Source organism: Engystomops pustulosus, chromosome 8, assembly GCF_040894005.1.
Source record: "Engystomops pustulosus chromosome 8, aEngPut4.maternal, whole genome shotgun sequence".
NCBI lineage: Eukaryota > Metazoa > Chordata > Amphibia > Anura > Leptodactylidae > Engystomops > Engystomops pustulosus.
Window position 1 is genome coordinate 1310001 of NC_092418.1, and position 14694 is coordinate 1324694.

A 14694-nucleotide genomic window follows, 5' to 3' on the forward strand; every position below is an offset into this window, starting at 1 on the left:
GGAGCAGCCAGTTGGCCTATCCGGCCACATGTCACTGTCCCCCGGCCAGACTTGGCGGCAAGTCCCGGGGAGGAACAAGCCCATGGAAGTAGGAGCTCCGACTTCCAAAGTGATGACGTCAGCGGGAGCAGCCGCTCGGCCGTATCCGGCGGCATGTCACTGTTCCCCGGCCAGACTTGGCGGCAAGTCCCGGGGACGAACAAGCCCATGGAAGTAGGGGCTCAGCGGGAGCAGCCAGTTGGCCTATCCGGCCACATGTCACTGTCCCCCGGCCAGACTTGGCGGCAAGTCCCGGGGAGGAACAAGCCCATGGAAGTAGGAGCTCCGACTTCCAAAGTGATGACGTCAGCGGGAGCAGCCGCTCGGCCGTATCCGGCGGCATGTCACTGTTCCCCGGCCAGACTTGGCGGCAAGTCCCGGGGACGAACAAGCCCATGGAAGTAGGGGCTCAGCGGGAGCAGCCAGTTGGCCTATCCGGCCACATGTCACTGTCCCCCGGCCAGACTTGGCGGCAAGTCCCGGGGAGGAACAAGCCCATGGAAGTAGGAGCTCCTACTTCCAAAGCGATGACGTCAGCGGGAGCAGCCGCTCGGCCGTATCCGGCGGCATGTCACTGTTCCCCGGCCAGACTTGGCGGCAAGTCCCGGGGGACGAACAAGCCCATGGAAGTAGGGGCTCAGCGGGAGCAGCCAGTTGGCCTATCCGGCCACATGTCACTGTCCCCCGGCCAGACTTGGCGGCAAGTCCCGGGGAGGAACAAGCCCATGGAAGTAGGAGCTCCTACTTCCAAAGCGATGACGTCAGCGAGAGAAGCCGCTCGGCCGTATCCGGCGGCATGTCACTGTTCCCCGGCCAGACTTGGCGGCAAGTCCCGGGGGACGAACAAGCCCATGGAAGTAGGGGCTCAGCGGGAGCAGCCAGTTGGCCTATCCGGCCACATGTCACTGTCCCCCGGCCAGACTTGGCGGCAAGTCCCGGGGAGGAACAAGCCCATGGAAGTAGGAGCTCCTACTTCCAAAGCGATGACGTCAGCGGGAGAAGCCGCTCGGCCTATCCGGCCACATGTCACTGTCCCCCGGCCACACTTGGCTATAGGTCCCGGGGAGGAATAATGCCCATGGAAGTAGGAGCTCCTACTTCCAAAGGGGCAAGTCAGCGGGAGCAGCCACTTGGCCTACCCGGCCAAGTTTCACTGTTCCCCGGCCACACTTGGCTGTAGGTCCCGGAGAGGAATAATGCCCATGGAAGTAAGAGCTCCTACCTCCAAAGGGGCAAGTCAGCGGGAGAAGCCACTTGGCCTATCCGGCCACATGTCACTGTCCCCCGGCCAAGCTTGGCTGTAGGTCCCGGGGAGGAATAATGCCCATGGAAGTAGGAGCTCCTACTTCCAAAGGGGCAAGTCAGCGGAAGAAGCCACTAGTTCTATCCGGCCAAGAGTCACTGTTCCCCGGCCTTACTTGGCAGTAGGTCCCGGGGAGGAATAATGCCCATGGAAGTAGGAGCTCCTACTTCCAAAGGGGCAAGTCAGCGGGAGAAGCCACTTGGCCTATCCGGCCAAGAGTCACTGTTCCCCGGCCACTCTTGGCAGTAAGTCCCGGGGAGGAATAATGCCCATGGAAGTAGGAGCTCCTACTTCCAAAGGGGCAAGTCAGCGGGAGAAGCCACTAGTTCTATCCGGCCAAGAGTCACTGTTCCCCGGCTACACTTGGCAGTAGGTCCTGGGGAGGAATAATGCCCATGGAAGTAGGAGCTACTACCTCCAAAGGGTGAAGACACTTGGCTCTACCCGAGAGGTATACTGCCCATGGGAGTAAGAGCTCCTACTTCCAAAGGGGCAAGTCAGCGGGAGAAGCCACTTGGCCTACCCGGCCAAGAGTCACTGTTCCCCGGCCACACTTGGCAGTAGGTCCCGGGGAGGAATAATGCCCATGGAAGTAGGAGCTCCTACTTCCAAAGGGGCAAGTCAGCGGGAGAAGCCACTTGGCCTATCCGGCCACATGTCACTGTCCCCCGGCCAAGCTTGGCTGTAGGTCCCGGGGAGGAATAATGCCCATGGAAGTAGGAGCTCCTACTTCCAAAGGGGCAAGTCAGCGGAAGAAGCCACTAGTTCTATCCGGCCAAGAGTCACTGTTCCCCGGCCTTACTTGGCAGTAGGTCCCGGGGAGGAATAATGCCCATGGAAGTAGGAGCTCCTACTTCCAAAGGGGCAAGTCAGCGGGAGAAGCCACTTGGCCTATCCGGCCAAGAGTCACTGTTCCCCGGCCACTCTTGGCAGTAGGTCCCGGGGAGGAATAATGCCCATGGAAGTAGGAGCTCCTACTTCCAAAGGGGCAAGTCAGCGGGAGAAGCCACTAGTTCTATCCGGCCAAGAGTCACTGTTCCCCGGCTACACTTGGCAGTAGGTCCCGGGGAGGAATAATGCCCATGGAAGTAGGAGCTACTACCTAAAAAGGGTGAAGACACTTGGCTCTAAGTCCCCGAGAGGTATACTGCCCATGGGAGTAAGAGCTCCTACTTCCAAAGGGGCAAGTCAGCGGGAGAAGCCACTTGGCCTACCCGGCCAAGAGTCACTGTTCCCCGGCCACACTTGGCAGTAGGTCCCGGGGAGGAATAATGCCCATGGAAGTAGGAGCTCCTACTTCCAAAGGGGCAAGTCAGCGGGAGAAGCCACTTGGCCTACCCGGCCAAGAGTCACTGTTCCCCGTCCACACTTGGCAGTAGGTCCCGGGGAGGAATAATGCCCATGGAAGTAGGAGCTCCTACTTCCAAAGGGGCAAGTCAGCGGGAGAAGCCACTTGGCCTATCCGGCCACATGTCACTGTCCCCCGGCCACACTTGGCTGTAGGTCCCGGGGAGGAATAATGCCCATGGAAGTAGGAGCTCCTACTTCCAAAGGGGCAAGTCAGCGGAAGAAGCCACTAGTTCTATCCGGCCAAGAGTCACTGTTCCCCGGCCTTACTTGGCAGTAGGTCCCGGGGAGGAATAATGCCCATGGAAGTAGGAGCTCCTACTTCCAAAGGGGCAAGTCAGCGGGAGAAGCCACTTGGCCTATCCGGCCAAGAGTCACTGTTCCCCGGCCACACTTGGCAATAGGTCCCGGGGAGGAATAATGCCCATGGAAGTAGGAGCTCCTACTTCCAAAGGGGCAAGTCAGCGGGAGAAGCCACTAGTTCTATCCGGCCAAGAGTCACTGTTCCCCGGCTACACTTGGCAGTAGGTCCCGGGGAGGAATAATGCCCATGGAAGTAGGAGCTACTACCTCCAAAGGGTGAAGACACTTGGCTCTAAGTCCCCGAGAGGTATACTGCCCATGGGAGTAAGAGCTCCTACTTCCAAAGGGGCAAGTCAGCGGGAGAAGCCACTTGGCCTACCCGGCCAAGAGTCACTGTTCCCCGGCCACACTTGGCAGTAGGTCCCGGGGAGGAATAATGCCCATGGAAGTAGGAGCTCCTACTTCCAAAGGGGCAAGTCAGCGGGAGAAGCCACTTGGCCTACCCGGCCAAGAGTCACTGTTCCCCGGCCACACTTGGCAGTAGGTCCCGGGGAGGAATAATGCCCAAGGAAGTAGGAGCTCCTACTTCCAAAGGGGCAAGTCAGCGGGAGAAGCCACTTGGCCTATCCGGCCACATGTCACTGTCCCCCGGCCACACTTGGCTGTAGGTCCCGGGGAGGAATAATGCCCATGGAAGTAGGAGCTCCTACTTCCAAAGGGGCAAGTCAGCGGAAGAAGCCACTAGTTCTATCCGGCCAAGAGTCACTGTTCCCCGGCCTTACTTGGCAGTAGGTCCCGGGGAGGAATAATGCCCATGGAAGTAGGAGCTCCTACTTCCAAAGGGGCAAGTCAGCGGGAGAAGCCACTTGGCCTATCCGGCCAAGAGTCACTGTTCCCCGGCCACACTTGGCAATAGGTCCCGGGGAGGAATAATGCCCATGGAAGTAGGAGCTCCTACTTCCAAAGGGGCAAGTCAGCGGGAGAAGCCACTAGTTCTATCCGGCCAAGAGTCACTGTTCCCCGGCCACACTTGGCAGTAGGTCCCGGGGAGGAATAATGCCCATGGAAGTAGGAGCTACCACCTCCAAAGGGTGAAGACACTTGGCTCTAAGTCCCCGAGAGGTATACTGCCCATGGGAGTAAGAGCTCCTACTTCCAAAGGGGCAAGTCAGCGGGAGAAGCCACTTGGCCTATCCGGCCAAGAGTCACTGTTCCCCGGCCACACTTGGCAGTAGGTCCCGGAGAGGAATAGTGCCCATGGAAGTAGGAGCTCCTACTTCCAAAGGGGCAAGTCAGCGGGAGAAGCCACTTGGCCTACACGGCCAAGAGTCACTGTTCCCCGGCCACACTTGGCAGTAGGTCCCGGGGAGGAATAATGCCCATGGAAGTAGGAGCTACTACCTCCAAAGGGGCAAGTCAGCGGGAGAAGCCACTTGGCCTATCCGGCCAAGAGTCACTGTTCCCCGGCCACTCTTGGCAGTAGGTCCCGGGGAGGAATAATGCCCATGGAAGTAGGAGCTCCTACCTCCAAAGGGGCAAGTCAGCGGGAGAAGCCACTTGGCCTACCCGGCCAAGAGTCACTGTTCCCCGGCCACACTTGGCAGTAGGTCCCGGGGAGGAATAATGCCCATGGAAGTAGGAGCTCCTACCTCCAAAGGGGCAAGTCAGCGGGAGAAGCCACTTGGCCTATCCGGCCAAGAGTCACTGTTCCCCGGCCACACTTGGCAGTAGGTCCCGGGGAGGAATAATGCCCATGGAAGTAAGAGCTCCTACTTCCAAAGGGGCAGGTCAGCGGGAGAAGCCACTTGGCCTATCCGGCCACATGTCACTGTCCCCCGGCCAAGCTTGGCTGTAGGTCCCGGGGAGGAATAATGCCCATGGAAGTAGGAGCTCCTACTTCCAAAGGGGCAAGTCAGCGGAAGAAGCCACTAGTTCTATCCGGCCAAGAGTCACTGTTCCCCGGCCACACTTGGCAGTAGGTCCCGGGGAGGAATAATGCCCATGGAAGTAGGAGCTCCTACTTCCAAAGGGGCAAGTCAGCGGGAGAAGCCACTTGGCCTATCCGGCCAAGAGTCACTGTTCCCCGGCCACACTTGGCAGTAGGTCCCGGGGAGGAATAATGCCCATGGAAGTAGGAGCTCCTACTTCCAAAGGGGCAAGTCAGCGGGAGAAGCCACTAGTTCTATCCGGCCAAGAGTCACTGTTCCCCGGCAACACTTGGCAGTAGGTCCCGGGGAGGAATAATGCCCATGGAAGTAGGAGCTACCACCTCCAAAGGGTGAAGACACTTGGCTCTAAGTCCCCGAGAGGTATACTGCCCATGGGAGTAAGAGCTCCTACTTCCAAAGGGGCAAGTCAGCGGGAGAAGCCACTTGGCCTATCCGGCCAAGAGTCACTGTTCCCCGGCCACACTTGGCAGTAGGTCCCGGGGAGGAATAATGCCCATGGAAGTAGGAGCTCCTACTTCCAAAGGGGCAAGTCAGCGGGAGAAGCCACTTGGGCTATCCGGCCACATGTCACTGTCCCCCGGCCACACTTGGCAGTAGGTCCCGGGGAGGAATAATGCCCATGGAAGTAAGAGCTCCTACTTCCAAAGGGGCAAGTCAGCGGGAGAAGCCACTTGGCCTAACCGGCCACATGTCACTGTCCCCCGGCCACACTTGGCAGTAGGTCCCGGGGAGGAATAATGCCCATGGAAGTAAGAGCTCCTACTTCCAAAGGGGCAAGTCAGCGGGAGCAGCCACTTGGCCTATCCGGCCAAGAGTCACTGTTCCCCGGCCACACTTGGCAGTAGGTCCCGGGGAGGAATAATGCCCATGGAAGTAGGAGCTCCTACTTCCAAAGGGGCAAGTCAGCGGGAGCAGCCACTTGGCCTATCCGTCCAAGAGCCACTGTTCCCCGGCCACACTTGGCTGTAGGTCCCGGGGAGGAATAATGCCCATGGAAGTAAGAGCTCCTACTTCCAAAGGGGCAAGTCAGCGGGAGAAGCCACTTGGCCTATCCGGCCACATGTCACTGTCCCCCGGCCACACTTGGCAGTAGGTCCCGGGGAGGAATAATGCCCATGGAAGTAGGAGCTACTACCTCCAAAGAGTGAAGACACTTGGCTCTAAGTCCCCGAGAGGTATAGTGCCCATGGAAGTAAGAGCTCCTACTTCCAAAGGGGCAAGTCAGCGGGAGAAGCCACTTGGCCTATCCGGCCAAGAGTCACTGTTCCCCGGCCACACTTGGCAGTAGGTCCCGGAGAGGAATAATGCCCATGGAAGTAGGAGCTCCTACTTCCAAAGGGGCAAGTCAGCGGGAGAAGCCACTTGGCATATCCGGCCAAGAGTCACTGTTCCCCGGCCACACTTGGCAGTAGGTCCCGGGGAGGAATAATGCCCATGGAAGTAGGAGCTCCTACTTCCAAAGGGGCAAGTCAGCGGGAGAAGCCACTTGGCCTATCCGGCCACATGTCACTGTCCCCCGGCCACTCTTGGCAGTAGGTCCCGGGGAGGAATAATGCCCATGGAAGTAGGAGCTCCTACTTCCAAAGGGGCAAGTCAGCGGGAGAAGCCACTTGGCCTATCCGGCCACATGTCACTGTCCCCCGGCCACTCTTGGCAGTAGGTCCCGGGGAGGAATAATGCCCATGGAAGTAGGAGCTCCTACTTCCAAAGGGGCAAGTCAGCGGGAGAAGCCACTTGGCCTACCCAGGCAAGAGTCACTGTTCCCCGGCCACACTTGGCAGTAGGTCCCGGGGAGGAATAATGCCCATGGAAGTAGGAGCTCCTACTTCCAAAGGGTCAAGTCAGCGGGAGAAGCCACTTGGCCTATCCGGCCAAGAGTCACTGTTCCCCGGCCACACTTGGCAGTAGGTCCCGGGGAGGAATAATGCCCATGGAAGTAGGAGCTCCTACTTCCAAAGGGGCAAGTCAGCGGGAGAAGCCACTTGGCCTATCCGAACAAGAGTCACTGTTCCCCGGCCACACTTGGCAGGAGGTCCCGGGGAGGAATAATGCCCATGGAAGTAGGAGCTACTACCTCCAAAGGGTGAAGACACTTGGCTCTAAGTCCCCGAGAGGTATAGTGCCCATGGAAGTAGGAGCTCCTACTTCCAAAGGGGCAAGTCAGCGGGAGAAGCAACTTGGCCTATCCGGCCAAGAGTCACTGTTCCCCGGCCACACTTGGCAGGAGGTCCCGGGGAGGAATAATGCCCATGGAAGTAGGAGCTCCTACTTCCAAAGGGTCAAGTCAGCGGGAGAAGCCACTTGGCCTATCCGGCCAAGAGTCACTGTTCCCCGGCCACACTTGGCAGTAGGTCCCGGGGAGGAATAATGCCCATGGAAGTAGGAGCTCCTACTTCCAAAGGGGAAAGTAAGCGGGAGAAGCCACTTGGCCTATCCGGCCAAGAGTCACTGTTCCCCGGCCACACTTGGCAGTAGGTCCCGGGGAGGAATAATGCCCATGGAAGTAGGAGCTCCTACTTCCAAAGGGGCAAGTCAGCGGGAGAAGCCACTTGGCCTATCCGGCCAAGAGTCACTGTTCCCCGGCCACACTTGGCAGGAGGTCCCGGGGAGGAATAATGCCCATGGAAGTAGGAGCTCCTACTTCCAAAGGGGCAAGTCAGCGGGAGAAGCCACTTGGGCTATCCGGCCACATGTCACTGTCCCCCGGCAACACTTGGCAGTAGGTCCCGGGGAGGAATAATGCCCATGCAAGTAAGAGCTCCTACTTCCAAAGGGGCAAGTCAGCGGGAGAAGCCACTTGGCCTATCCGGCCACATGTCACTGTTCCCCGGCCACACTTGGCAGTAGGTCCCGGGGAGGAATAATGCCCATGGAAGTAGGAGCTCCTACTTCCAAAGGGGCAAGTCAGCGGGAGAAGCCACTTGGCCTGCCCGGCCAAGAGTCACTGTTCCCCGGCCACACTTGGCAGTAGGTCCCGGGGAGGAATAATGCCCATGGAAGTAGGAGCTCCTACTTCCAAAGGGGCAAGTCAGCGGGAGAAGCCACTTGGCCTATCCGGCCAAGAGTCACTGTCCCCCGGCCACACTTGGCAGTAGGTCCCGGGGAGGAATAATGCCCATGGAAGTAGGAGCTCCTACTTCCAAAGGGGCAAGTCAGCGGGAGAAGCCACTTCGCCTACCCGGCCAAGTGTCACTGTCCCCCGGCCAGACTTGGCGGCAAGTCCCGGGGAGGAATAATGCCCATGGAAGTAGGAGCTCACTTGGCTCTAAGTCTTCGAGAGGTATAATGCCCATGGAAGTAAGAGCTCCTACTTCCAAAGGGGCAAGTCAGCGGGAGAAGCCACTTCGCCTACCCGGCCAAGTGTCACTGTCCCCCGGCCAGACTTGGCGGCAAGTCCCGGGGAGGAATAATGCCCATGGAAGTAGGAGCTCCTACTTCCGAAGGGGCAAGTCAGCGGGAGAAGCCACTTCGCCTACCCGGCCAAGTGTCACTGTCCCCCGGCCAGACTTGGCGGCAAGTCCCGGGGAGGAATAATGCCCATGGAAGTAGGAGCTCACTTGGCTCTAAGTCTTCGAGAGGTATAATGCCCATGGAAGTAAGAGCTCCTACTTCCAAAGGGGCAAGTCAGCGGGAGAAGCCACTTCGCCTACCCGGCCAAGTGTCACTGTCCCCCGGCCAGACTTGGCGGCAAGTCCCGGGGAGGAATAATGCCCATGGAAGTAGGAGCTCCTACTTCCAAAGGGGCAAGTCAGCGGGAGAAGCCACTTCGCCTACCCGGCCAAGTGTCACTGTCCCCCGGCCAGACTTGGCGGCAAGTCCCGGGGAGGAATAATGCCCATGGAAGTAGGAGCTCACTTGGCTCTAAGTCTTCGAGAGGTATAATGCCCATGGAAGTAAGAGCTCCTACTTCCAAAGGGGCAAGTCAGCGGGAGAAGCCACTTCGCCTACCCGGCCAAGTGTCACTGTCCCCCGGCCAGACTTGGCGGCAAGTCCCGGGGAGGAATAATGCCCATGGAAGTAGGAGCTCCTACTTCCAAAGGGGCAAGTCAGCGGGAGAAGCCACTTCGCCTACCCGGCCAAGTGTCACTGTCCCCCGGCCAGACTTGGCGGCAAGTCCCGGGGAGGAATAATGCCCATGGAAGTAGGAGCTCCTACTTCCAAAGGGGCAAGTCAGCGGGAGAAGCCACTTCGCCTACCCGGCCAAGTGTCACTGTCCCCCGGCCAGACTTGGCGGCAAGTCCCGGGGAGGAATAATGCCCATGGAAGTAGGAGCTCACTTGGCTCTAAGTCTTCGAGAGGTATAATGCCCATGGAAGTAAGAGCTCCTACTTCCAAAGGGGCAAGTCAGCGGGAGAAGCCACTTCGCCTACCCGGCCAAGTGTCACTGTCCCCCGGCCAGACTTGGCAGTAGGTCCCGGGGAGGAATAATGCCCATGGAAGTAGGAGCTCCTACTTCCAAAGGGGCAAGTCAGCGGGAGAAGCCACTTGGCCTAACCGGCCAAGAGTCACTGTTCCCCGGCCACACTTGGCAGTAGGTCCCGGGGAGGAATAATGCCCATGGAAGTAGGAGCTCCTACTTCCAAAGGGGCAAGTCAGCGGGAGAAGCCACTTGGCCTATCCGGCCACATGTCACTGTTCCCCGGCCACACTTGGCAGTAGGTCCCGGGGAGGAATAATGCCCATGGAAGTAGGAGCTCCTACTTCCAAAGGGGCAAGTCAGCGGGAGAAGCCACTAGTTCTATCCGGCCAAGAGTCACTGTTCCCTGGCCACACTTGGCAGTAGGTCCCGGGGAGGAATAATGCCCATGGAAGTAGGAGCTCACTTGGCTCTAAGTCTTCGAGAGGTATAATGCCCATGGAAGTAAGAGCTCCTACTTCCAAAGGGGCAAGTCAGCGGGAGAAGCCACTTCGCCTACCCGGCCAAGTGTCACTGTCCCCCGGCCAGACTTGGCGGCAAGTCCCGGGGAGGAATAATGCCCATGGAAGTAGGAGCTCCTACTTCCAAAGGGGCAAGTCAGCGGGAGAAGCCACTTCGCCTACCCGGCCAAGTGTCACTGTCCCCCGGCCAGACTTGGCGGCAAGTCCCGGGGAGGAATAATGCCCATGGAAGTAGGAGCTCCTACTTCCAAAGGGGCAAGTCAGCGGGAGAAGCCACTTCGCCTACGCGGCCAAGTGTCACTGTCCCCCGGCCACACTTGGCAGTAGGTCCCGGGGAGGAATAATGCCCATGGAAGTAGGAGCTCCTACTTCCAAAGGGGCAAGTCAGCGGGAGAAGCCACTTGGCCTAACCGGCCAAGAGTCACTGTTCCCCGGCCACACTTGGCAGTAGGTCCCGGGGAGGAATAATGCCCATGGAAGTAGGAGCTCCTACTTCCAAAGGGGCAAGTCAGCGGGAGAAGCCACTTGGCCTATCCGGCCACATGTCACTGTTCCCCGGCCACACTTGGCAGTAGGTCCCGGGGAGGAATAATGCCCATGGAAGTAGGAGCTCCTACTTCCAAAGGGGCAAGTCAGCGGGAGAAGCCACTAGTTCTATCCGGCCAAGAGTCACTGTTCCCCGGCCACACTTGGCAGTAGGTCCCGGGGAGGAATAATGCCCATGGAAGTAGGAGCTCACTTGGCTCTAAGTCTTCGAGAGGTATAATGCCCATGGAAGTAAGAGCTCCTACTTCCAAAGGGGCAAGTCAGCGGGAGAAGCCACTTCGCCTACCCGGCCAAGTGTCACTGTCCCCCGGCCAGACTTGGCGGCAAGTCCCGGGGAGGAATAATGCCCATGGAAGTAGGAGCTCCTACTTCCAAAGGGGCAAGTCAGCGGGAGAAGCCACTTCGCCTACCCGGCCAAGTGTCACTGTCCCCCGGCCAGACTTGGCGGCAAGTCCCGGGGAGGAATAATGCCCATGGAAGTAGGAGCTCCTACTTCCAAAGGGGCAAGTCAGCGGGAGAAGCCACTTCGCCTACCCGGCCAAGTGTCACTGTCCCCCGGCCAGACTTGGCGGCAAGTCCCGGGGAGGAATAATGCCCATGGAAGTAGGAGCTCACTTGGCTCTAAGTCTTCGAGAGGTATAATGCCCATGGAAGTAAGAGCTCCTACTTCCAAAGGGGCAAGTCAGCGGGAGAAGCCACTTCGCCTACCCGGCCAAGTGTCACTGTCCCCCGGCCAGACTTGGCGGCAAGTCCCGGGGAGGAATAATGCCCATGGAAGTAGGAGCTCCTACTTCCAAAGGGGCAAGTCAGCGGGAGAAGCCACTTCGCCTACCCGGCCAAGTGTCACTGTCCCCCGGCCAGACTTGGCGGCAAGTCCCGGGGAGGAATAATGCCCATGGAAGTAGGAGCTCCTACTTCCAAAGGGGCAAGTCAGCGGGAGAAGCCACTTCGCCTACCCGGCCAAGTGTCACTGTCCCCCGGCCAGACTTGGCGGCAAGTCCCGGGGAGGAATAATGCCCATGGAAGTAGGAGCTCACTTGGCTCTAAGTCTTCGAGAGGTATAATGCCCATGGAAGTAAGAGCTCCTACTTCCAAAGGGGCAAGTCAGCGGGAGAAGCCACTTCGCCTACCCGGCCAAGTGTCACTGTCCCCCGGCCAGACTTGGCGGCAAGTCCCGGGGAGGAATAATGCCCATGGAAGTAGGAGCTCCTACTTCCAAAGGGGCAAGTCAGCGGGAGAAGCCACTTCGCCTACCCGGCCAAGTGTCACTGTCCCCCGGCCAGACTTGGCGGCAAGTCCCGGGGAGGAATAATGCCCATGGAAGTAGGAGCTCCTACTTCCAAAGGGGCAAGTCAGCGGGAGAAGCCACTTCGCCTACCCGGCCAAGTGTCACTGTCCCCCGGCCAGACTTGGCGGCAAGTCCCGGGGAGGAATAATGCCCATGGAAGTAGGAGCTCACTTGGCTCTAAGTCTTCGAGAGGTATAATGCCCATGGAAGTAAGAGCTCCTACTTCCAAAGGGGCAAGTCAGCGGGAGAAGCCACTTCGCCTACCCGGCCAAGTGTCACTGTCCCCCGGCCAGACTTGGCGGCAAGTCCCGGGGAGGAATAATGCCCATGGAAGTAGGAGCTCCTACTTCCAAAGGGGCAAGTCAGCGGGAGAAGCCACTTCGCCTACCCGGCCAAGTGTCACTGTCCCCCGGCCAGACTTGGCGGCAAGTCCCGGGGAGGAATAATGCCCATGGAAGTAGGAGCTCCTACTTCCAAAGGGGCAAGTCAGCGGGAGAAGCCACTTCGCCTACCCGGCCAAGTGTCACTGTCCCCCGGCCAGACTTGGCGGCAAGTCCCGGGGAGGAATAATGCCCATGGAAGTAGGAGCTCACTTGGCTCTAAGTCTTCGAGAGGTATAATGCCCATGGAAGTAAGAGCTCCTACTTCCAAAGGGGCAAGTCAGCGGGAGAAGCCACTTCGCCTACCCGGCCAAGTGTCACTGTCCCCCGGCCAGACTTGGCGGCAAGTCCCGGGGAGGAATAATGCCCATGGAAGTAGGAGCTCCTACTTCCAAAGGGGCAAGTCAGCGGGAGAAGCCACTTCGCCTACCCGGCCAAGTGTCACTGTCCCCCGGCCAGACTTGGCGGCAAGTCCCGGGGAGGAATAATGCCCATGGAAGTAGGAGCTCCTACTTCCAAAGGGGCAAGTCAGCGGGAGAAGCCACTTCGCCTACCCGGCCAAGTGTCACTGTCCCCCGGCCAGACTTGGCGGCAAGTCCCGGGGAGGAATAATGCCCATGGAAGTAGGAGCTCACTTGGCTCTAAGTCTTCGAGAGGTATAATGCCCATGGAAGTAAGAGCTCCTACTTCCAAAGGGGCAAGTCAGCGGGAGAAGCCACTTCGCCTACCCGGCCAAGTGTCACTGTCCCCCGGCCAGACTTGGCGGCAAGTCCCGGGGAGGAATAATGCCCCATGGAGCTCGGGCAGACTAGAAGTAACCTCGTCTGCCCGCTGGAGGGCGCCCTTCCCGGAGCGGAGGGGACCCCCTTGGCCACAAAGTGCAAGCCGAGTTTGGAGCTCGAAACCCGGCCACGCTTGGTCGTAGGTCCCGGTGAGGAACATGGCCATGGAAGTCGGAGCTCAAACCTCCAAATTGACCTCAGCGGGAGCACTTGCTGAGGCTGCCCGGGCATGGGTTACTGTTCCCCGGGCACACTTGGTCGTAGGTCCAAGTGTGGAACGTGTCCATGGAAGTTGAAGTGAAGAGAACCGCGAAAGGGAGTTTTTGCGCGAAGCCGCGGCCGAGGAGGGCTCACCGATCCCGGCGTGATTTCTGCCAGGCCCGGTACCCAAACCGAACTCCGCATGGTGGCTGGATCCGCGACCCTGGAACCCTGGGCCGGGAGCCTAGGGGCGAGAGGGGCCCCATGGAGCTCGGGCAGACTAGAAGTACCCTCGTCTGCCCGCTGGAGGGCGCCCTTCCCGGAGCGGAGGGGACCCCCCAAGCGACCAAGTGCAAGCCGAGTTTGGAGCTCGAAACCCGGCCACACTTGGTAGTATGTCCCGGTGAGGAACATGCCCATGGAAGTAAGAGCTCAGCGGGAGCAGCCACTCAGGCTACCCGGGAATGTGTCACTGTCCCCCGGCCAAGACTTGGCGGCAAGTCCCGGGGAGGAATAGTTCCCATGGAAGTAGCTCAGCGGGAGCAGCCACTCAGGCTACCCGGGAATGTGTCACTGTCCCCCGGCCAGACTTGGCGGCAGGTTCCGGGGAGGAATAGTGCTCATGGAAGTAGCTCAGCGGGAGCAGCCACTCAGGCTACCCGGGAATGTGTCACTGTCCCTCGGCCACACTTGGTCGTTGATTCCTGATGAGGAACATGCCCATGGAACTAAAGAGTTCAGCGGGAGCAGCCGCTCAGGCTACCCGGGAATGTGTCACTGTCCCCCGGCCAGACTTGGCGGCAGGTCCCGGGGAGGAACAGTGCCCATGGAAGTCGGAGCTCCAACCTCCAAGTTGACCTCAGCGGGAGCAGCCGCTGAGGCTACCCGGGCATGGGTGACTGTTCCCCGGCCACACTTGGTCGGAGGTCCCGGTGTGGAACATGCCCATGGAAGTTGAAGGGAAGAGAACCGCGAAAGGGAGTTTGGAGGCTTAGCCGCGGCCGAGGAGGTCTCACCGATCCCGGCGTGATTCCAGCCAGGCCCGGTACCCTATACCGAACTCGACAGGGTGGCTGTATCCGGGACCCTGGAACCCTGGGCGGGGAGCCTAGGGGCGAGAGGGGCCCCATGGAGCTCGGGCAGACTAGAAGTACCCTCGTCTGCCCGCTGGAGGGCGCCCTTCCCGGAGCGGAGGGGACCCCCCAAGCGACCAAGTGCAAGCCGAGTTTGGAGCTCGAAACCCGGCCACACTTGGTAGTATGTCCCGGTGAGGAACATGCCCATGGAAGTAAGAGCTCAGCGGGAGCAGCCACTCAGGCTACCCGGGAATGTGTCACTGTCCCCCGGCCAAGACTTGGCGGCAAGTCCCGGGGAGGAATAGTGCCCATGGAAGTAGCTCAGCGGGAGCAGCCGCTCAGGCTACCCGGGAATGTGTCACTGTCCCCCGGCCAGACTTGGCGGCAGGTCCCGGGGAGGAATAGTGCTCATGGAAGTAGCTCAGCGGGAGCAGCTGCTGAGGCTACCCGGGAATGTGTCACTGTCCCTGGGCCACACTTGGTCGTTGGTTCCTGATGAGGAACATGCCCATGGAAGTAAGAGTTCAGCGGGAGAAGCCGCTCAGGCTACCCGGGAATGTGTCACTGTCCCCCGGCCAGACTTGGCGGCAGGTCCCGGGGAG